General features: G+C 38.2%; 30 non-coding genes across 30 annotated transcripts; all 30 read left to right on the top strand.

Moving 5' to 3' along the window:
- The first annotated feature begins 201 nt into the window (after positions 1–201).
- Positions 202–274, top strand: TRNAV-UAC (transfer RNA valine (anticodon UAC)). The gene has a single exon. It is a non-coding gene; the product is annotated as a tRNA-Val (tRNA).
- Positions 275–1,762: 1,488 nt separating this feature from the next.
- TRNAV-UAC (transfer RNA valine (anticodon UAC)) lies at positions 1,763–1,835 on the top strand. The gene has a single exon. It is a non-coding gene; the product is annotated as a tRNA-Val (tRNA).
- Positions 1,836–2,346: 511 nt separating this feature from the next.
- On the top strand, positions 2,347–2,419 carry TRNAV-UAC (transfer RNA valine (anticodon UAC)). The gene has a single exon. It is a non-coding gene; the product is annotated as a tRNA-Val (tRNA).
- Positions 2,420–3,517: 1,098 nt separating this feature from the next.
- On the top strand, positions 3,518–3,590 carry TRNAV-UAC (transfer RNA valine (anticodon UAC)). Its single transcript has one exon. It is a non-coding gene; the product is annotated as a tRNA-Val (tRNA).
- A 123-nt stretch (positions 3,591–3,713) lies between these two features.
- On the top strand, positions 3,714–3,786 carry TRNAV-UAC (transfer RNA valine (anticodon UAC)). Its single transcript has one exon. It is a non-coding gene; the product is annotated as a tRNA-Val (tRNA).
- Positions 3,787–4,495: 709 nt separating this feature from the next.
- TRNAV-UAC (transfer RNA valine (anticodon UAC)) lies at positions 4,496–4,568 on the top strand. The gene has a single exon. It is a non-coding gene; the product is annotated as a tRNA-Val (tRNA).
- Positions 4,569–5,275: 707 nt separating this feature from the next.
- Positions 5,276–5,348, top strand: TRNAV-UAC (transfer RNA valine (anticodon UAC)). The gene has a single exon. It is a non-coding gene; the product is annotated as a tRNA-Val (tRNA).
- Positions 5,349–6,446: 1,098 nt separating this feature from the next.
- On the top strand, positions 6,447–6,519 carry TRNAV-UAC (transfer RNA valine (anticodon UAC)). Its single transcript has one exon. It is a non-coding gene; the product is annotated as a tRNA-Val (tRNA).
- A 123-nt stretch (positions 6,520–6,642) lies between these two features.
- TRNAV-UAC (transfer RNA valine (anticodon UAC)) lies at positions 6,643–6,715 on the top strand. The gene has a single exon. It is a non-coding gene; the product is annotated as a tRNA-Val (tRNA).
- A 709-nt stretch (positions 6,716–7,424) lies between these two features.
- Positions 7,425–7,497, top strand: TRNAV-UAC (transfer RNA valine (anticodon UAC)). The gene has a single exon. It is a non-coding gene; the product is annotated as a tRNA-Val (tRNA).
- A 512-nt stretch (positions 7,498–8,009) lies between these two features.
- On the top strand, positions 8,010–8,082 carry TRNAV-UAC (transfer RNA valine (anticodon UAC)). Its single transcript has one exon. It is a non-coding gene; the product is annotated as a tRNA-Val (tRNA).
- Positions 8,083–8,205: 123 nt separating this feature from the next.
- Positions 8,206–8,278, top strand: TRNAV-UAC (transfer RNA valine (anticodon UAC)). Its single transcript has one exon. It is a non-coding gene; the product is annotated as a tRNA-Val (tRNA).
- Positions 8,279–8,987: 709 nt separating this feature from the next.
- On the top strand, positions 8,988–9,060 carry TRNAV-UAC (transfer RNA valine (anticodon UAC)). The gene has a single exon. It is a non-coding gene; the product is annotated as a tRNA-Val (tRNA).
- Positions 9,061–9,573: 513 nt separating this feature from the next.
- On the top strand, positions 9,574–9,646 carry TRNAV-UAC (transfer RNA valine (anticodon UAC)). Its single transcript has one exon. It is a non-coding gene; the product is annotated as a tRNA-Val (tRNA).
- A 123-nt stretch (positions 9,647–9,769) lies between these two features.
- On the top strand, positions 9,770–9,842 carry TRNAV-UAC (transfer RNA valine (anticodon UAC)). The gene has a single exon. It is a non-coding gene; the product is annotated as a tRNA-Val (tRNA).
- A 122-nt stretch (positions 9,843–9,964) lies between these two features.
- On the top strand, positions 9,965–10,037 carry TRNAV-UAC (transfer RNA valine (anticodon UAC)). Its single transcript has one exon. It is a non-coding gene; the product is annotated as a tRNA-Val (tRNA).
- Positions 10,038–10,541: 504 nt separating this feature from the next.
- Positions 10,542–10,614, top strand: TRNAV-UAC (transfer RNA valine (anticodon UAC)). Its single transcript has one exon. It is a non-coding gene; the product is annotated as a tRNA-Val (tRNA).
- A 1,062-nt stretch (positions 10,615–11,676) lies between these two features.
- TRNAV-UAC (transfer RNA valine (anticodon UAC)) lies at positions 11,677–11,749 on the top strand. Its single transcript has one exon. It is a non-coding gene; the product is annotated as a tRNA-Val (tRNA).
- Positions 11,750–12,067: 318 nt separating this feature from the next.
- On the top strand, positions 12,068–12,140 carry TRNAV-UAC (transfer RNA valine (anticodon UAC)). Its single transcript has one exon. It is a non-coding gene; the product is annotated as a tRNA-Val (tRNA).
- A 672-nt stretch (positions 12,141–12,812) lies between these two features.
- Positions 12,813–12,885, top strand: TRNAV-UAC (transfer RNA valine (anticodon UAC)). Its single transcript has one exon. It is a non-coding gene; the product is annotated as a tRNA-Val (tRNA).
- Positions 12,886–13,203: 318 nt separating this feature from the next.
- On the top strand, positions 13,204–13,276 carry TRNAV-UAC (transfer RNA valine (anticodon UAC)). The gene has a single exon. It is a non-coding gene; the product is annotated as a tRNA-Val (tRNA).
- Positions 13,277–13,948: 672 nt separating this feature from the next.
- TRNAV-UAC (transfer RNA valine (anticodon UAC)) lies at positions 13,949–14,021 on the top strand. The gene has a single exon. It is a non-coding gene; the product is annotated as a tRNA-Val (tRNA).
- A 318-nt stretch (positions 14,022–14,339) lies between these two features.
- TRNAV-UAC (transfer RNA valine (anticodon UAC)) lies at positions 14,340–14,412 on the top strand. Its single transcript has one exon. It is a non-coding gene; the product is annotated as a tRNA-Val (tRNA).
- An 867-nt stretch (positions 14,413–15,279) lies between these two features.
- Positions 15,280–15,352, top strand: TRNAV-UAC (transfer RNA valine (anticodon UAC)). Its single transcript has one exon. It is a non-coding gene; the product is annotated as a tRNA-Val (tRNA).
- Positions 15,353–15,670: 318 nt separating this feature from the next.
- On the top strand, positions 15,671–15,743 carry TRNAV-UAC (transfer RNA valine (anticodon UAC)). Its single transcript has one exon. It is a non-coding gene; the product is annotated as a tRNA-Val (tRNA).
- Positions 15,744–16,451: 708 nt separating this feature from the next.
- Positions 16,452–16,524, top strand: TRNAV-UAC (transfer RNA valine (anticodon UAC)). Its single transcript has one exon. It is a non-coding gene; the product is annotated as a tRNA-Val (tRNA).
- A 317-nt stretch (positions 16,525–16,841) lies between these two features.
- Positions 16,842–16,914, top strand: TRNAV-UAC (transfer RNA valine (anticodon UAC)). The gene has a single exon. It is a non-coding gene; the product is annotated as a tRNA-Val (tRNA).
- Positions 16,915–17,425: 511 nt separating this feature from the next.
- On the top strand, positions 17,426–17,498 carry TRNAV-UAC (transfer RNA valine (anticodon UAC)). Its single transcript has one exon. It is a non-coding gene; the product is annotated as a tRNA-Val (tRNA).
- A 123-nt stretch (positions 17,499–17,621) lies between these two features.
- TRNAV-UAC (transfer RNA valine (anticodon UAC)) lies at positions 17,622–17,694 on the top strand. The gene has a single exon. It is a non-coding gene; the product is annotated as a tRNA-Val (tRNA).
- Positions 17,695–18,012: 318 nt separating this feature from the next.
- TRNAV-UAC (transfer RNA valine (anticodon UAC)) lies at positions 18,013–18,085 on the top strand. The gene has a single exon. It is a non-coding gene; the product is annotated as a tRNA-Val (tRNA).
- The last annotated feature ends 843 nt before the right edge of the window (positions 18,086–18,928 follow it).

Here is an 18,928-nt window from a genome sequence, read left to right as displayed (position 1 = left end):
CAACTGGTTTCATGGTGTAGCGGTTATCACGTCTGCTTTACACGCAGAAGGCCCTGACTTCGATCCTCTGTGAAACCAATTAATAACTTTTTGATTTATTATCGTAACAATTTGCAAAATGTTATGCCACTTTGCCACTTCGTGTCTGCACAGTTTAGTTCAGGGTGTAGGGGTTATAACCACTGTTTTGTAATTACAACTGGTTTCATCGTGTAGCGGTTATCACGTCTGCTTTACACGCAGAAGGCCCTGAGTTCGATCCTCAGTGAAACCAATTAATTATTTTTGATTTATTCTTTTAACAATTTTCGTCATTTTGTGCCACTTTGTCTAATCATGTCTACACTGTTTGGTTCATGATTTAGGGCTTATAACCACTGTTTTGTAATTCCTACTGGTTTCATGGTGTAGCGGATATCACATCTGGTATACACGCAGAAATCCCAGAGTTCGATCCTCAGTGAAACCAATCAATAATTTTTGATTTATTCTCGTAAAAATTTTCACAATTTTATGCCACTTTGCCAATTCGTTTCTGCACAGTTTAGTTCAGGGTGTAGGGTTATAACCACAGTTTTGTAATTCCAACTGGTTTCATGGTGCAGCGGTTATCATGTCTGCTTTACACGCAGAAGGCCCTGACTTCGATCCTCCGTGAAACCAATTAACAATTTTTGATTTATTCTCGCAACAATTTTCGGCATTTTATGCTACTTTGTCTATTCATGTATACACTGTTTGGTTCATGATTTAGGGGTTATAACCACTGTTTTGAAATTCCAACTGGTTTCGTGGTGCAGCGGTTATCACATCTGCTTTACACGCAGAAATCCCAGAGTTCGATCCTCAGTGAAACCAATCAATAATTTTTGATTTATTCTCGTAAAAATTTTCACAATTTTATGCCACTTTGCCAATTCGTTTCTGCACAGTTTAGTTCAGGGTGTAGGGTTATAACCACAGTTTTGTAATTCCAACTGGTTTCATGGTGCAGCGGTTATCATGTTTGCTTTACACGCAGAAGGCCCTGACTTCGATCCTCCGTGAAACCAATTAACAATTTTTGATTTATTCTCGCAACAATTTTCGGCATTTTGTGCCACTTTGTCTATTCGTGTCTCCACTGCTTGGCTTATGGTGTCGAGGTTATAACCACTGTTTGGTAATTCCTCCTGGTTTCATGGTGTAGCGGTTATAACGTCTGCTTTACACGTAGAAGGCCCTGAGTTCGATCCTCAGTGAAACCAATTAGTAACTTTTTGATTTATTCCCGTAGCAATTTGCAAAATTGTATGCCACTTTGCCAATTCGTGTCTGCACAGTTTAGTTCAGGGTGTAGGGGTTATAACCACTGTATTGTAATTCCAACTGGTTTCATGGTTTAGCGGTTATCACGTCTGCTTTACACGCAGAAGGCCCTGAGTTCGATCCTCAGTGAAACCAATTAAAAAATTTTTGATTTATTATCGTAACAATTTTCACAATTTTATGCAACTTTGCCAATTCGTGTCTGCACTGTTTGGTTCATGGTTTAGCGGTTATAACCACTGTTTAGTAATTCCAACTGGTTTCATGGTGTAGCGGTTATCACGTCTGCTTTACACGCAGAAGGCCCTGACTTCGATCCTCTGTGAAACCAATTAATAACTTTTTGATTTATTATCGTAACAATTTGCAAAATGTTATGCCACTTTGCCACTTCGTGTCTGCACAGTTTAGTTCAGGGTGTAGGGGTTATAACCACTGTTTTGTAATTACAACTGGTTTCATCGTGTAGCGGTTATCACGTCTGCTTTACACGCAGAAGGCCCTGAGTTCGATCCTCAGTGAAACCAATTAATTATTTTTGATTTATTCTTTTAACAATTTTCGTCATTTTGTGCCACTTTGTCTAATCATGTCTACACTGTTTGGTTCATGATTTAGGGCTTATAACCACTGTTTTGTAATTCCTACTGGTTTCATGGTGTAGCGGATATCACATCTGGTATACACGCAGAAATCCCAGAGTTCGATCCTCAGTGAAACCAATCAATAATTTTTGATTTATTCTCGTAAAAATTTTCACAATTTTATGCCACTTTGCCAATTCGTTTCTGCACAGTTTAGTTCAGGGTGTAGGGTTATAACCACAGTTTTGTAATTCCAACTGGTTTCATGGTGCAGCGGTTATCATGTCTGCTTTACACGCAGAAGGCCCTGACTTCGATCCTCCGTGAAACCAATTAACAATTTTTGATTTATTCTCGCAACAATTTTCGGCATTTTATGCTACTTTGTCTATTCATGTCTACACTGTTTGGTTCATGATTTAGGGGTTATAACCACTGTTTTGTAATTCCTACTGGTTTCATGGTGTAGCGGTTATCACGTCTGCTTTACACGCAGAAGGCCCTGAGTTCGATCCTCAGTGAAACCAATTAATAATGTTTGATTTATTCTCGTACAAATTTTCAAAATTTTATGCCACTTTGCCAATTCGTGTCTGCACAGTTTAGTTCAGGGTGTAGGGGTTATAACCACTGTTTTGAAATTCCAACTGGTTTCGTGGTGCAGCGGTTATCACATCTGCTTTACACGCAGAAATCCCAGAGTTCGATCCTCAGTGAAACCAATCAATAATTTTTGATTTATTCTCGTAAAAATTTTCACAATTTTATGCCACTTTGCCAATTCGTTTCTGCACAGTTTAGTTCAGGGTGTAGGGTTATAACCACAGTTTTGTAATTCCAACTGGTTTCATGGTGCAGCGGTTATCATGTTTGCTTTACACGCAGAAGGCCCTGACTTCGATCCTCCGTGAAACCAATTAACAATTTTTGATTTATTCTCGCAACAATTTTCGGCATTTTGTGCCACTTTGTCTATTCGTGTCTCCACTGCTTGGCTTATGGTGTCGAGGTTATAACCACTGTTTGGTAATTCCTCCTGGTTTCATGGTGTAGCGGTTATAACGTCTGCTTTACACGCAGAAGGCCCTGAGTTCGATCCTCAGTGAAACCAATTAGTAACTTTTTGATTTATTCCCGTAGCAATTTGCAAAATTGTATGCCACTTTGCCAATTCGTGTCTGCACAGTTTAGTTCAGGGTGTAGGGGTTATAACCACTGTATTGTAATTCCAACTGGTTTCATGGTTTAGCGGTTATCACGTCTGCTTTACACGCAGAAGGCCCTGAGTTCGATCCTCAGTGAAACCAATTAAAAAATTTTTGATTTATTATCGTAACAATTTTCACAATTTTATGCAACTTTGCCAATTCGTGTCTGCACTGTTTGGTTCATGGTTTAGCGGTTATAACCACTGTTTAGTAATTCCAACTGGTTTCATGGTGTAGCGGTTATCACGTCTGCTTTACACGCAGAAGGCCCTGACTTCGATCCTCTGTGAAACCAATTAATAATTTTTGAATTATTCTCGTAACAATTTGCAAAATTTTATGCCACTGTGCCACTTCGTGTCTGCACAGTTTAGTTCAGGGTGTAGGGGTTATAACCACTGTTTTGTAATTACAACAGGTTTCATGGTGTAGCGGTTATCACGTCTGCTTTACACGCAGAATGCCCTGAGTTCGATACTCAGTGAAACCAATTAATAAATTTTTGATTTATTATCGTAACAATTTTCACAATTTTATGCAACTTTGCCAATTCGTGTCTGCACTGTTTGGTTCATGGTTTAGCGGTTATAACCACTGTTTAGTAATTCCAACTGGTTTCATGGTGTAGCGGTTATCACGTCTGCTTTACACGCAGAAGGCCCTGAGTTCGATCCTCAGTGAAACCAATTAATAGATTTTTGATTTATTCTCTAACAATTTGCAAAATTTTATGCCACCTTGCCACTTCGTGTCTGCACAGTTTAGTTCTGGGTGTAGGGGTTATAACCACTGTTTTGTAATTACAACTGGTTTCATGGTGTAGCGGTTATCACGTCTGCTTTACACGCAGGATGCCCTAAGTTCGATACTCAGTGAAACCAATTAATAAATTTTTGATTTATTATCGTAACAATTTTCACAATTTTATGCAACTTTGCCAATTCTTGTCTGCACAGTGTAGTTCAGGGTGTAGGGGTTATAACCACTGTTCAGTAATTCCAACTGGTTTCATGGTGTAGCGGTTATCATGTCTGCTTTACACGCTGAAGGCTCTGACTTCGATCCTCAGTCAAACCAATTAATAATTTTTGATTTTTTTCTCATAACAATTTTCGTCCTTTTGTGCCACTTTGTCTATTCATGTCTACACTGTTTGGTTCATGATTTATGGCTTATAACCACTGTTTTGTAATTGCTACTGGTTTCATGGTGTAGCGGATATCACATCTGGTATACACGCAGAAGTCCCTGAGTTTAATCCTCAGCGAAACCAATTAATAATTTTTTATTTATTCTCGTAACAATTCTCACAATTTTATCCAACTTTGCCAATTCGTGTCTGCACAGTTTAGTTCATGGTTTAGTGATTATAACCACTGTTTGTTAATTCCAACTGGTTTCATGGTGTAGCGGTTATCACGTCTGCTTTACACGCAGAAGGCCCTGAGTTCGATCCTCAGTGAAACCAATTAATAATTTTTGGTTTATTCTCGTAAAAATTTTCACAATTTTATGCCACTTTGCCAATTCGTGTCTGCACAGTTTAGTTCAGGGTGTAGGGGTTATAACCACTGTTTTGTAATTCCAACTGGTTTCATGGTTTAGCGGTTATCACGTCTGCTTTACACGCAGAAGGCCCTGAGTTCGATCCTCAGTGAAACCAATTAATAAATTTTTGATTTATTATCGTAACAATTTTCACAATTTTATGCAACTTTGCCAATTCGTGTCTGCACTGTTTGGTTCATGGTTTAGCGGTTATAACCACTGTTTAGTAATTCCAACTGGTTTCATGGTGTAGCGGTTATCACGTCTGCTTTACACGCAGAAGACCCTGACTTCGATCCTCTGTGAAACCAATTAATAATTTTTGATTTATTCTCGTAACAATTTGCAAAATTTTATGCCACTTTGCCAATTCGTTTCTGCACAGTTTAGTTCAGGGTGTAGGGTTATAACCACAGTTTTGTAATTCCAACTGGTTTCATGGTGCAGCGGTTATCATGTCTGCTTTACACGCAGAAGGCCCTGACTTCGATCCTCCGTGAAACCAATTAACAATTTTTGATTTATTCTCGCAACAATTTTCGGCATTTTATGCTACTTTGTCTATTCATGTCTACACTGTTTGGTTCATGATTTAGGGGTTATAACCACTGTTTTGTAATTCCTACTGGTTTCATGGTGTAGCGGTTATCACGTCTGCTTTACACGCAGAAGGCCCTGAGTTCGATCCTCAGTGAAACCAATTAATAATGTTTGATTTATTCTCGTACAAATTTTCAAAATTTTATGCCACTTTGCCAATTCGTGTCTGCACAGTTTAGTTCAGGGTGTAGGGGTTATAACCACTGTTTTGAAATTCCAACTGGTTTCGTGGTGCAGCGGTTATCACATCTGCTTTACACGCAGAAATCCCAGAGTTCGATCCTCAGTGAAACCAATCAATAATTTTTGATTTATTCTCGTAAAAATTTTCACAATTTTATGCCACTTTGCCAATTCGTTTCTGCACAGTTTAGTTCAGGGTGTAGGGTTATAACCACAGTTTTGTAATTCCAACTGGTTTCATGGTGCAGCGGTTATCATGTTTGCTTTACACGCAGAAGGCCCTGACTTCGATCCTCCGTGAAACCAATTAACAATTTTTGATTTATTCTCGCAACAATTTTCGGCATTTTGTGCCACTTTGTCTATTCGTGTCTCCACTGCTTGGCTTATGGTGTCGAGGTTATAACCACTGTTTGGTAATTCCTCCTGGTTTCATGGTGTAGCGGTTATAACGTCTGCTTTACACGCAGAAGGCCCTGAGTTCGATCCTCAGTGAAACCAATTAGTAACTTTTTGATTTATTCCCGTAGCAATTTGCAAAATTGTATGCCACTTTGCCAATTCGTGTCTGCACAGTTTAGTTCAGGGTGTAGGGGTTATAACCACTGTATTGTAATTCCAACTGGTTTCATGGTTTAGCGGTTATCACGTCTGCTTTACACGCAGAAGGCCCTGAGTTCGATCCTCAGTGAAACCAATTAAAAAATTTTTGATTTATTATCGTAACAATTTTCACAATTTTATGCAACTTTGCCAATTCGTGTCTGCACTGTTTGGTTCATGGTTTAGCGGTTATAACCACTGTTTAGTAATTCCAACTGGTTTCATGGTGTAGCGGTTATCACGTCTGCTTTACACGCAGAAGGCCCTGACTTCGATCCTCTGTGAAACCAATTAATAATTTTTGAATTATTCTCGTAACAATTTGCAAAATTTTATGCCACTGTGCCACTTCGTGTCTGCACAGTTTAGTTCAGGGTGTAGGGGTTATAACCACTGTTTTGTAATTACAACAGGTTTCATGGTGTAGCGGTTATCACGTCTGCTTTACACGCAGAATGCCCTGAGTTCGATACTCAGTGAAACCAATTAATAAATTTTTGATTTATTATCGTAACAATTTTCACAATTTTATGCAACTTTGCCAATTCGTGTCTGCACTGTTTGGTTCATGGTTTAGCGGTTATAACCACTGTTTAGTAATTCCAACTGGTTTCATGGTGTAGCGGTTATCACGTCTGCTTTACACGCAGAAGGCCCTGAGTTCGATCCTCAGTGAAACCAATTAATAGATTTTTGATTTATTCTCTAACAATTTGCAAAATTTTATGCCACCTTGCCACTTCGTGTCTGCACAGTTTAGTTCTGGGTGTAGGGGTTATAACCACTGTTTTGTAATTACAACTGGTTTCATGGTGTAGCGGTTATCACGTCTGCTTTACACGCAGGATGCCCTAAGTTCGATACTCAGTGAAACCAATTAATAAATTTTTGATTTATTATCGTAACAATTTTCACAATTTTATGCAACTTTGCCAATTCTTGTCTGCACAGTGTAGTTCAGGGTGTAGGGGTTATAACCACTGTTCAGTAATTCCAACTGGTTTCATGGTGTAGCGGTTATCATGTCTGCTTTACACGCTGAAGGCTCTGACTTCGATCCTCAGTCAAACCAATTAATAATTTTTGATTTTTTTCTCATAACAATTTTCGTCCTTTTGTGCCACTTTGTCTATTCATGTCTACACTGTTTGGTTCATGATTTATGGCTTATAACCACTGTTTTGTAATTGCTACTGGTTTCATGGTGTAGCGGATATCACATCTGGTATACACGCAGAAGTCCCTGAGTTTAATCCTCAGCGAAACCAATTAATAATTTTTTATTTATTCTCGTAACAATTCTCACAATTTTATCCAACTTTGCCAATTCGTGTCTGCACAGTTTAGTTCATGGTTTAGTGATTATAACCACTGTTTGTTAATTCCAACTGGTTTCATGGTGTAGCGGTTATCACGTCTGCTTTACACGCAGAAGGCCCTGAGTTCGATCCTCAGTGAAACCAATTAATAATTTTTGGTTTATTCTCGTAAAAATTTTCACAATTTTATGCCACTTTGCCAATTCGTGTCTGCACAGTTTAGTTCAGGGTGTAGGGGTTATAACCACTGTTTTGTAATTCCAACTGGTTTCATGGTGTAGCGGATATCACATCTGGTATACACGCAGAAGTCCCTGAGTTTAATCCTCAGCGAAACCAATTAATAATTTTTTATTTATTCTCGTAACAATTCTCACAATTTTATCCAACTTTGCCAATTCGTGTCTGCACAGTTTAGTTCATGGTTTAGTGATTATAACCACTGTTTGTTAATTCCAACTGGTTTCATGGTGTAGCGGTTATCACGTCTGCTTTACACGCAGAAGGCCCTGACTTCGATCCTCTGTGAAACCAATTAATAATTTTTGAATTATTCTCGTAACAATTTGCAAAATTTTATGCCACTGTGCCACTTCGTGTCTGCACAGTTTAGTTCAGGGTGTAGGGGTTATAACCACTGTTTTGTAATTACAACAGGTTTCATGGTGTAGCGGTTATCACGTCTGCTTTACACGCAGAATGCCCTGAGTTCGATACTCAGTGAAACCAATTAATAAATTTTTGATTTATTATCGTAACAATTTTCACAATTTTATGCAACTTTGCCAATTCGTGTCTGCACTGTTTGGTTCATGGTTTAGCGGTTATAACCACTGTTTAGTAATTCCAACTGGTTTCATGGTGTAGCGGTTATCACGTCTGCTTTACACGCAGAAGGCCCTGAGTTCGATCCTCAGTGAAACCAATTAATAGATTTTTGATTTATTCTCTAACAATTTGCAAAATTTTATGCCACCTTGCCACTTCGTGTCTGCACAGTTTAGTTCTGGGTGTAGGGGTTATAACCACTGTTTTGTAATTACAACTGGTTTCATGGTGTAGCGGTTATCACGTCTGCTTTACACGCAGGATGCCCTAAGTTCGATACTCAGTGAAACCAATTAATAAATTTTTGATTTATTATCGTAACAATTTTCACAATTTTATGCAACTTTGCCAATTCTTGTCTGCACAGTGTAGTTCAGGGTGTAGGGGTTATAACCACTGTTCAGTAATTCCAACTGGTTTCATGGTGTAGCGGTTATCATGTCTGCTTTACACGCTGAAGGCTCTGACTTCGATCCTCAGTCAAACCAATTAATAATTTTTGATTTTTTTCTCATAACAATTTTCGTCCTTTTGTGCCACTTTGTCTATTCATGTCTACACTGTTTGGTTCATGATTTATGGCTTATAACCACTGTTTTGTAATTGCTACTGGTTTCATGGTGTAGCGGATATCACATCTGGTATACACGCAGAAGTCCCTGAGTTTAATCCTCAGCGAAACCAATTAATAATTTTTTATTTATTCTCGTAACAATTCTCACAATTTTATCCAACTTTGCCAATTCGTGTCTGCACAGTTTAGTTCATGGTTTAGTGATTATAACCACTGTTTGTTAATTCCAACTGGTTTCATGGTGTAGCGGTTATCACGTCTGCTTTACACGCAGAAGGCCCTGAGTTCGATCCTCAGTGAAACCAATTAATAATTTTTGGTTTATTCTCGTAAAAATTTTCACAATTTTATGCCACTTTGCCAATTCGTGTCTGCACAGTTTAGTTCAGGGTGTAGGGGTTATAACCACTGTTTTGTAATTCCAACTGGTTTCATGGTTTAGCGGTTATCACGTCTGCTTTACACGCAGAAGGCCCTGAGTTCGATCCTCAGTGAAACCAATTAATACATTTTTGATTTATTATCGTAACAATTTTCACAATTTTATGCAACTTTGCCAATTCGTGTCTGCACTGTTTGGTTCATGGTTTAGCGGTTATAACCACTGTTTAGTAATTCCAACTGGTTTCATGGTGTAGCGGTTATCACGTCTGCTTTACACGCAGAAGGCCCTGACTTCGATCCTCTGTGAAACCAATTAATAATTTTTGATTTATTCTCGTAACAATTTGCAAAATTTTATGCCACTGTGCCACTTCGTGTCTGCACAGTTTAGTTCAGGGTGTAGGGGTTATAACCACTGTTTTGCAATTACAACAGGTTTCATGGTGTAGCGGTTATCACGTCTGCTTTACACGCAGAATGCCCTGAGTTCGATACTCAGTGAAACCAATTAATAAATTTTTGATTTATTATCGTAACAATTTTCACAATTTTATGCAACTTTGCCAATTCGTGTCTGCACTGTTTGGTTCATGGTTTAGCGGTTATAACCACTGTTTAGTAATTCCAACTGGTTTCATGGTGTAGCGGTTATCACGTCTGCTTTACACGCAGAAGGCCCTGAGTTCGATCCTCAGTGAAACCAATTAATAGATTTTTGATTTATTCTCTAACAATTTGCAAAATTTTATGCCACCTTGCCACTTCGTGTCTGCACAGTTTAGTTCTGGGTGTAGGGGTTATAACCACTGTTTTGTAATTACAACTGGTTTCATGGTGTAGCGGTTATCACATCTGCTTTACACGCAGAAGGCCCTGAGTTCGATCCTCAGTGAAACCAATTAATAATTTTTTTATTTATTATCGTAACAATTTTATGCAACTTTGCCAATTCGTGTCTGCACAGTGTAGTTCAGGGTGTAGGGGTTATAACCACTGTTCAGTAATTCCAACTGGTTTCATGGTGTAGCGGTTATCATGTCTGCTTTACACGCAGAAGACTCTGACTTCGATCCTCAGTCAAACCAATTAATAATTTTTGATTTATTCTCATAACAATTTTCGTCCTTTTGTGCCACTTTGTCTATTCATGTCTACACTGTATGGTTCATGGTTTAGAGGTTATAACCACTGTTTGGTAATTCCAACTGGTTTCGTGGTGCAGCGGTTATCACGTCTGCTTTACACGCAGAAGGCCCTGACTTCGATCCACTGTGAAACCAATTAACAATTTTTGATTTATTCTCACAACAATTTTCGTCATTTTGTGCCACTTTGTCTATTCATGTCTCCACTGCTTGGCTTATGGTGTAGAGGTTATAACCACTGTTTGGTAATTCCATCTGGTTTCATGGTGTAGCGGTTATCACGTCTGCTTTACACGCAGAAGGCCCTGAGTTCGATCCTCAGTGAAACCAATTAATAGCTTTTTGATTTATTCTCGTAACAATTTGCAAAATGTTATGCCACTTTGCCACTTCGTGTCTGCACAGTTTAGTTCAGGGTGTAGGGGTTATAACCACTGTTTTGTAATTACAACTGGTTTCATGGTGAAGCGGTTATCACGTCTGCTTTACACACAGAAGTCCCTGAGTTCTATCCTCAGTGAAACCAATTAATAATTTTTGATTTATTCTTGTACAAATTTTCAAAATTTTATGCCACTTTGCCAATTCGTGTCTGCAAAGTTTAGTTCAGGGTGTAGGGGTTATAACCACTGTTTTGTAATTCCAACTGGTTTCGTGGTGCAGCGGTTATCACGTCTGCTTTACATGCAGAAGACCCTGACTTCGATCCTCTGTGAAACCAATTAACAATTTTTGATTTATTCTCACAACAATTTTCGTCATTTTGTGCCACTTTGTCTATTCGTGTCTCCACTGCTTGGCTTATGGTGTAGAGGTTATAACCACTGTTTGGTAATTCCACCTGGTTTCATGGTGTAGCGGTTATCACATCTGGTATACACGCAGAAGTCCCTGAGTTTAATCCTCAGTGAAACCAATTAATAATTTTTGATTTATTCTCGTAACAATTTTCACAATTTTATCCAACTTTGCCAATTCGTGTCTGCACTGTTTAGTTCAGGGTGTAGCGGTTACAACCACTTTTTGGTAATTCTAAGTGGTTTCATGGTGTAGCGGTTATTACGTCTGCTTTACACGAAGAAGGCCCTGAGTTCGATCCTCAGTGAAACCAATTAATAAATTTTGATTTATTCTCGCAACAATTTGCAAAATTTTATGCCACTTTGATTATTCGTGTCTGCACAGTTTAGTTCAGATTGTAGGGGTTCTAACCACTGTTTTGTAATTCCAACTGGTTTCATGGTGTAGCAGTTATCCTCAGTGAAACCAATTAATAGCTTTTTGATTTATTCTCGTAACAATTTGCAAAATTTTATGCCACTTTGCCACTTCGTGTCTGCACAGTTTAGTTCAGGGTGTAGGGGTTATAACCACTGTTTTGTAATTACAACTGGTTTCATGGTGTAGCGGTTATCACGTCTGCTTTACACGCAGAAGGCCCTGAGTTCGATCCTCAGTGAAACCAATTAATACATTTTTGATTTATTATTGTAACAATTTTCACAATTTTATGCAACTTTGCCAATTCTTGTCTGCACAGTGTAGTTCAGGGTGTAGGGGTTATAACCACTGTTCAGTAATTCCAACTGGTTTCATGGTGTAGCGGTTATCATGTCTGATTTACACGCTGAAGGCCCTGACTTCGATCCTCAGTCAAACCAATTAATAATTTTTGATTTATTCTCATAACAATTTTCGTCCTTTTGTGCCACTTTGTCTATTCATGTCTACACTGTTTGGTTCATGGTTTAGAGGTTATAACCACTATTTGCTAATTCCATCTGGTTTCATGGTGTAGCGGTTATCACATCTGCTTTACACGCAGAAGGGCCTGAGTTCGATCCTCAGTGAAACCAATTAATATCTTTTTGATTTATTCTTTTAACAATTTTCGTCATTTTGTGCCACATTGTCTATTCATGTCTACACTGTTTGGTTCATGATTTAGGGCTTATAACCACTGTTTTGTAATTCCTACTGGTTTCATGGTGTAGCGGATATCACATCTGGTATACACGCAGAAGTCCCTGAGTTTAATCCTCAGTGAAACCAATTAATAATTTTTGATTTATTCTCGTAACAATTTTCACAATTGTATCCAACTTTGCCAATTCGTGTCTGCACAGTTTAGTTCAGGGTGTAGCGGTTACAACCACTTTTTGGTAATTCTAAGTGGTTTCATGGTGTAGCGGTTATTACGTCTGCTTTACACGACGAAGGCCCTGAGTTCGATCCTCAGTGAAACCAATTAATAAATTTTGATTTATTCTCGCAACAATTTGCAAAATTTTATGCCACTTTGATTATTCGTGTCTGCACAGTTTAGTTCAGATTGTAGGGGTTCTAACCACTGTTTTGTAATTCCAACTGGTTTCATGGTGTAGCAGTTATCCTCAGTGAAACCAATTAATAGCTTTTTGATTTATTCTCGTAACAATTTGCAAAATTTTATGCCACTTTGCCACTTCGTGTCTGCACAGTTTAGTTCAGGGTGTATGGATTATAACCACTGTTTTGTAATTACAACTGGTTTCATGGTGTAGCGGTTATCACGTCTGCTTTACACGCAGAAGGCCCTGAGTTCGATCCTCAGTGAAACCAATTAATAAATTTTTGATTTATTATCGTAACAATTTTCACAATTTTATGCAACTTTGCCAATTCTTGTCTGCACAGTGTAGTTCAGGGTGTAGGGGTTATAACCACTGTTCAGTAATTCCAACTGGTTTCATGGTGTAGCGGTTATCATGTCTGCTTTACACGCTGAAGGCCCTGACTTCGATCCTCAGTCAAACCAATTAATAATTTTTGATTTATTCTCATAACAATTTTCGTCCTTTTGTGCCACTTTGTCTATTCATGTCTACACTGTTTGGTTCATGGTTTAGAGGTTATAACCACTGTTTGGTAATTCCATCTGGTTTCATGGTGTAGCGGTTATCACATCTGCTTTACACGCAGAAGGCCCTGAGTTCGATCCTCAGTGAAACCAATTAATATCTTTTTGATTTATTCTTTTAACAATTTTCGTCATTTTGTGCCACATTGTCTATTCATGTCTACACTGTTTGGTTCATGATTTAGGGCTTATAACCACTGTTTTGTAATTCCTACTGGTTTCATGGTGTAGCGGATATAACATCTGGTATACACGCAGAAGTCCCTGAGATTAATCCTCAGTGAAACCAATTAATAATTTTTGATTTATTCTCGTAACAATTTTCACAATTTTATCCAACTTTGCCAATTCGTGTCTGCACAGTTTAGTTCAGGGTGTAGCGGTTACAACCACTTTTTGGTAATTCTAAGTGGTTTCATGGTGTAGCGGTTATTACGTCTGCTTTACACGAAGAAGGCCCTGAGTTCGATCCTCAGTGAAACCAATTAATAAATTTTGATTTATTCTCGCAACAATTTGCAAAATTTTATGCCACTTTGATTATTCGTGTCTGCACAGTTTAGTTCAGATTGTAGGGGTTCTAACCACTGTTTTGTAATTCCAACTGGTTTCATGGTGTAGCAGTTATCCTCAGTGAAACCAATTAATAGCTTTTTGATTTATTCTCGTAACAATTTGCAAAATTTTATGCCACTTTGCCACTTCGTGTCTGCACAGTTTAGTTCAGGGTGTAGGGGTTATAACCACTGTTTTGTAATTACAACTGGTTTCATGGTGTAGCGGTTATCACGTCTGCTTTACACGCAGAAGGCCCTGAGTTCGATCCTCAGTGAAACCAATTAATAAATTTTTGATTTATTATCGTAACAATTTTCACAATTTTATGCAACTTTGCCAATTCTTGTCTGCACAGTGTAGTTCAGGGTGTAGGGGTTATAACCACTGTTCAGTAATTCCAACTGGTTTCATGGTGTAGCGGTTATCATGTCTGCTTTACACGCTGAAGGCCCTGACTTCGATCCTCAGTCAAACCAATTAATAATTTTTGATTTATTCTCATAACAATTTTCGTCCTTTTGTGCCACTTTGTCTATTCATGTCTACACTGTTTGGTTCATGGTTTAGAGGTTATAACCACTGTTTGGTAATTCCATCTGGTTTCATGGTGTAGCGGTTATCACATCTGCTTTACACGCAGAAGGCCCTGAGTTCGATCCTCAGTGAAACCAATTAATATCTTTTTGATTTATTCTTTTAACAATTTTCGTCATTTTGTGCCACATTGTCTATTCATGTCTACACTGTTTGGTTCATGATTTAGGGCTTATAACCACTGTTTGGTAATTCCATCTGGTTTCATGGTGTAGCGGATATCACATCTGGTATACACGCAGAAGTCCCTGTGATTAATCCTCAGTGAAACCAATTAATATTTTTTGATTTATTCTTTTAACAATTTTCGTTATTTTGTGCCACATTGTCTATTCATGTCTACACTGTTTGGTTCATGATTTAGGGCTTATAACCACTGTTTTGTAATTCCTACTGGTTTCATGGTGTAGCGGATATAACATCTGGTATACACGCAGAAGTCCCTGAGATTAATCCTCAGTGAAACCAATTAATGATTTTTGATTTATTCTCGTAACAATTTTCACAATTTTATCCAACTTTGCCAATTCGTGTCTGCACAGTTTAGTTCAGGGTGTAGCGGTTACAACCACTTTTTGGTAATTCTAAGTGGTTTCATGGTGTAGCGGTTATTACGTCTGCTTTACACGAAGAAGGCCCTGAGTTCGATCCTCAGTGAAACCAATTAATAAATTTTGATTTATTCTCGCAACAATTTGCAAAATTTTATGCCACTTTGATTATTCGTGTCTGCACAGTTTAGTTCAGATTGTAGGGGTTCTAACCACTGTTTTGTAATTCCAACTGGTTTCATGGTGTAGCAGTTATCCTCAGTGAAACCAATTAATAGCTTTTTGATTTATTCTCGTAACAATTTGCAAAATTTTATGCCACTTTGCCACTTCGTGTCTGCACAGTTTAGTTCAGGGTGTAGGGGTTATAACCACTGTTTTGTAATTACAACTGGTTTCATGGTGTAGCGGTTATCACGTCTGCTTTACACGCAGAAGGCCCTGAGTTCGATCCTCAGTGAAACCAATTAATAAATTTTTGATTTATTATCGTAACAATTTTCACAATTTTATGCAACTTTGCCAATTCTTGTCTGCACAGTGTAGTTCAGGGTGTAGGGGTTATAACCACTGTTCAGTAATTCCAACTGGTTTCATGGTGTAGCGGTTATCATGTCTGCTTTACACGCTGAAGGCCCTGACTTCGATCCTCAGTCAAACCAATTAATAATTTTTGATTTATTCTCATAACAATTTTCGTCCTTTTGTGCCACTTTGTCTATTCATGTCTACACTGTTTGGTTCATGGTTTAGAGGTTATAACCACTGTTTGGTAATTCCATCTGGTTTCATGGTGTAGCGGTTATCACATCTGCTTTACACGCAGAAGGCCCTGAGTTCGATCCTCAGTGAAACCAATTAATATCTTTTTGATTTATTCTTTTAACAATTTTCGTCATTTTGTGCCACATTGTCTATTCATGTCTACACTGTTTGGTTCATGATTTAGGGCTTATAACCACTGTTTTGTAATTCCTACTGGTTTCATGGTGTAGCGGATATCACATCTGGTATACACGCAGAAGTCCCTGTGATTAATCCTCAGTGAAACCAATTAATAATTTTTGATTTATTCTCGTAACAATTTTCACAATTTTATCCAACTTTGCCAATTCGTGTCTGCACAGTTTAGTTCAGGGTGTAGCGGTTACAACCACTTTTTGGTAATTCTAAGTGGTTTCATGGTGTAGCGGTTATTACGTCTGCTTTACACGAAGAAGGCCCTGAGTTCGATCCTCAGTGAAACCAATTAATAAATTTTGATTTATTCTCGCAACAATTTGCAAAATTTTATGCCACTTTGATTATTCGTGTCTGCACAGTTTAGTTCAGATTGTAGGGGTTCTAACCACTGTTTTGTAATTCCAACTGGTTTCATGGTGTAGCAGTTATCACGTCTGCTTTACACGCAGAAGGACCTGACTTCGATCCTCAGTGAAACCAATTACTAATTTTTGATTTATTCTCGTAACAATTTTCGTACTTTTGTGCCACTTTGTCTATTCGTGTCTACACTGTTTGGTTCATGGTTTAGTGGTTATAACCACTGTTTGTTAATTCCAACTGGTTTCATGGTGTAGCGGTTATCACGTCTGCTTTACACGCAGAAGGCTCTGAGTTCGATCCTCAGTGAAACCAATTAATAATTTTTGATTTATTCTCGTACAAATTTTCAAAATTTTATGCCACTTTGCCAATTCGTGTCTGCACAGTTTAGTTCAGGGTGTAGGGGTTATAACCACTATTTTGTAATTCCAACTGGTTTCGTGGTGCAGCGGTTATCACGTCTGCTTTACACGCAGAAGGCCCTGACTTCGATCCTCTGTGAAACTAATTAACAATTTTTGATTTATTCTCACAACAATTTTCGTCATTTTGTGCCACTTTGTCTATTCATGTCTCCACTGCTTGGCTTATGGTGTAGAGGTTATAACCACTGTTTGGTAATTCCACCTGGTTTCATGGTGTAGCGGTTATCACGTCTGCTTTACACGCAGAAGGCCCTGAGTTCGATCCTCAGTGAAACCAATTAATAATTTTTGATTTATTCTCGTACAAATTTTCAAAATTTTATGCCACTTTGCCAATTCGTGTCTGCACAGTTTAGTTCAGGGTGTAGGGGTGATAACCACTGTTTTGTAATTCCATCTGCTTTCATGGTTTAGCGGTTATCATGTCTGCTTTACACGCAGAAGGCCCGAGTTCGATCCTCAGTGAAACCAATTAATTATTTTTGATTTTTTCTTTTAACAATTTTCGTCATTTTGTGCCACTTTGTCTATTCATGTCTACACTGTTTGGTTCATGATTTAGGGCTTATAACCACTGTTTTGTAATTCCTACTGGTTTCATGGTGTAGCGGATATCACATCTGGTATACACGCAGAAGTCCCTGAGTTTAATCCTCAGCGAAACCAATTAATATTTTTTGATTTATTTTCGTAACAATTTTCACAGTTTTATCCAACTTTGCCAATTCGTGTTTGCACAGTTTAGTTCAGGGTGTAGGGGTTACAACCACTTTTTGGTAATTCTAAGTGGTTTCATGGTGTAGCGGTTATCACGTCTGCTTTACACGCAGAAGGCCCTGAGTTCGATCCTCAGTGAAACCAATTAATAGCTTTTTGATTTATTCTCGTAACAATTTGCAAAATTTTATGCCACTTTGCCACTACGTGTCTGCACAGTTTAGTTCAGGGTGTAGGGGTTATAACCACTGTTTTGTAATTACAACTGGTTTCATGGTGTAGCGGTTATCACGTCTGCTTTACACGCAGAAGGCCCTGAGTTCGATCCTCAGTGAAACCAATTAATAAATTTTTGATTTATTATCGTAACAATTTTCACAATTTTATGCAACTTTGCCAATTCTTGTCTGCACAGTGTAGTTCAGGGTGTAGGGGTTATAACCACTGTTCAGTAATTCCAACTGGTTTCATGGTGTAGCGGTTATCATGTCTGCTTTACACGCTGAAGGCCCTGACTTCGATCCTCAGTCAAACCAATTAATAATTTTTGATTTATTCTCATAACAATTTCCGTCCTTTTGTGCCACTTTGTCTATTCATGTCTACACTGTTTGGTTCATGGTTTAGAGGTTATAACCACTGTTTGGTAATTCCATCTGGTTTCATGGTGTAGCGGTTATCACATCTGCTTTACACGCAGAAGGCCCTGAGTTCGATCCTCAGTGAAACCAATTAATATCTTTTTGATTTATTCTTTTAACAATTTTCGTCATTTTGTGCCACATTGTCTATTCATGTCTACACTGTTTGGTTCATGATTTAGGGCTTATAACCACTGTTTTGTAATTCCTACTGGTTTCATGGTGTAGCGGATATCACATCTGGTATACACGCAGAAGTCCCTGAGTTTAATCCTCAGTGAAACCAATTAATAATTTTTGATTTATTCTCGTAACAATTTTCACAATTTTATCCAACTTTGCCAATTCGTGTCTGCACAGTTTAGTTCAGGGTGTAGCGGTTACAACCACTTTTTGATAATTCTAAGTGGTTTCATGGTGTAGCGGTTATTACGTCTGCTTTACACGAAGAAGGCCCTGAGTTCGATCCTCAGTGAAACCAATTAATAAATTTTGATTTATTCTCGCAACAATTTGCAAAATTTTATGCCACTTTGATTATTCGTGTCTGCACAGTTTAGTTCAGATTGTAGGGGTTCTAACCACTGTTTTGTAATTCCAACTGGTTTCATGGTGTAGCAGTTATCACGTCTGCTTTACACGCAGAAGGACCTGACTTCGATCCTCAGTGAAACCAATTAATAATTTTTGATTTATTCTCGTACAAATTTTCAAAATTTTATGCCACTTTGCCAATTCGTGTCTGCACAGTTTAGTTCAGGGTGTAGGGGTTATAACCACTATTTTGTAATTCCAACTGGTTTCGTGGTGCAGCGGTTATCACGTCTGCTTTACACGCAGAAGGCCCTGACTTCGATCCTCTGTGAAACTAATTAACAATTTTTGATTCATTCTCACAACAATTTTCGTCATTTTGTGCCACTTTGTCTATTC

The sequence above is a fragment of the Saccoglossus kowalevskii genome, chromosome 7, assembly GCF_978046115.1.
Source record: "Saccoglossus kowalevskii chromosome 7, keSacKowa6.1, whole genome shotgun sequence".
NCBI classification, from domain to species: domain Eukaryota; kingdom Metazoa; phylum Hemichordata; class Enteropneusta; family Harrimaniidae; genus Saccoglossus; species Saccoglossus kowalevskii.
The sequence above is the reverse complement of the archived record's forward strand: the minus strand, read 5'-3'. Positions and strand labels throughout refer to the sequence as shown.